This window comes from Suricata suricatta, chromosome X (assembly GCF_006229205.1).
Source record: "Suricata suricatta isolate VVHF042 chromosome X, meerkat_22Aug2017_6uvM2_HiC, whole genome shotgun sequence".
NCBI classification, from domain to species: Eukaryota; Metazoa; Chordata; class Mammalia; order Carnivora; family Herpestidae; genus Suricata; species Suricata suricatta.
Window position 1 is genome coordinate 17,562,033 of NC_043717.1, and position 2,287 is coordinate 17,564,319.

The window sequence follows — 2,287 nt, forward strand, 5'->3', positions numbered from 1 at the left end:
TTGATGCTACTATAAACTTCAAGAATATACACTGAGGTAGACCTAACGGTCTTTATGAATTCTTCTGTTTCAAAATTTTTAATACTGCCCTAAAATAATGATTGCTTCTCAGAGAATTATTTCCCAATTAAACGGATAGTTTTAGATAAATCCAGTGTTCTGTTGTAGAAAGAGTAAGGACAAGAAGTCAGGAGTACAGAGCTCCTCCAATGACTCTATTAATCCCAATTTTTGTAAATTTAGGCAAGCCATTTCACCTCTTAGACTTTGGTTTTCTATCTGTACAATGGGTGAATTGGACCACGTGACTGCGAAGGTCACTTTTATCTTAACATTTGTGAGATTCTATATACATGGCCAACCATTTGACTATTTTTGGAAATTAGATCAACCTTCTAGAACATCGCTACTAAGTACTTTCTAAATACCATATTTTTGACAAGCTTACACTGTGTTTTCAAGTCTTGAGCAACCTCACACACACCTCAGGAAGTAAAATGACTATAGCACAATTAGGTGCAAGTGTGGGGTATGGGAATAGTAAAGTGGGTGTGCAAGTGCATGTGCCTGAGTGTGTGTGTGTGTGTGTGTGTGTGTGTGTTTACTCTTGGCTTCAAGCATAAAAGCTCTGGCATCTCTCCAGAAAGCATCCATTTGCTTTTTACCTAATGGTAAGGACTTTTTAAGCCAAGCTACATTTTTCATGCCTTCCCTCCCAAAGACAGGAAGCAGCAGCCAGCTCAGCGGTGCTAACCTCTGATGGTCAGCACCATAGTTGTGATCACGGGCAGCCGAACGCCAAGGCTGCAGAGACTGCAGGAGGCGTCAGTTCTGACACACGGTTCCCTGTCATGCCCACAGCTCGCACTGGCTGACACAGGCCTTGCAGGTGCCTTCAGTTATGAAGGCAGAAACGGACTCTCAGAAGCAGTCTGTGTTTTCAAGTCACCTCTGGGGATCCTGCAGTGCTGCGGCCTGGATGAGACCGGAGACAGAAAATGTGCAGGGAACAAGGGGTAAACAAGAAGCCTTTTCTGACATTTCTGCATTTGGGCTTAGTATTTGGAATTGCTTTCAACACTTGCAAAATAAGATTCCTATGTTTTCCTCGCTAGAGCTTTTAAATGATTTAAGCAAAAATGCACATGATTATGATATTGGGTGCGTCGTGTTTAAAGGATTAAGTAATGCAGCACTATCAAAGAATGAAAAATAATCCCCAAACAAGCCAAACTAAAAGTGTAGGATGTTCTACCCTTTTCTTTCTAATCTCCTCATCCTGCATCCTTTCCACTTTTGATTAACGCCATTTCTAATGAAAACAAATAACAATAAGAAAACGGGTCTTGCCTGATCATATTAGCTCTCAAACTGTCTTGAGTACTCTGCCTGGTCCGTGACTTTCTAACACATTCTAGTAAATTCTTAGTATTTTTCCTTTTCCCTCTCCTAACAGCCTCTCCCTTTTTGAAAATAATTCCTGATGACAGCAGCTCTGCTAGGATGTTGGCTAGACTGCTGAATTCAATTTCCAGGCTTTCTAGAACAAGGTACAAAACATTCAGGGAAATAGAGTAACAGGCAAGAGACTCTAAACATGTTATCATTTTAAAACAGAATAGAGATTATTGCTATATTAATGTTCAAAGGTCGCCTACACAATGTCCAAATTTATTAAAATTATTTTGCTTGATTCTTTATAAGAGGGGAAGAATGATCTCAAATTTCATTGAATCATCACTACTTTTGGTCAAATGTACATGGAGACTTTTCATTTCACTCTTTCTGTCTATTACCAGTTGAACAAAACTGTAATGTTGTTGAGGACAATCTCACAGAGCCATGTTAGTGGGCAGAAAGAACTGGCCGGCAGATTTTTGGGTCAAGTAGCTGCTAATGTCTTAAGGAAATACATCCAAATTATTTCTTTTGCTGGTAACCTGAATTTTTTTAGCACTCTGGTGGTGACTGTACAGAGAAGTACTCTTAGTAATATGAAAAGATATAATAGAGACAGAAAGTACCATCTGGAATATATTATAATCTTACAAATATTCAGATCTTCTATAATAACACAATTAAACAGCCCTACACTGTTAAACTCAGGCATGGCTGTGTAAGTGCCTCTGGCCAATAAAATGTCAGCAGAACTGACAAGTAGATGGGGGGAAACTTTAAAAATCAGAACATGGTTCTCCAATTTCTTTTTTCCCTCCCTCTGGAAGCAAGTACCTGGAAAGCTTCATCAACCTGGATCAGTGAGAAAATATGAATAGAGGCCCCCTGC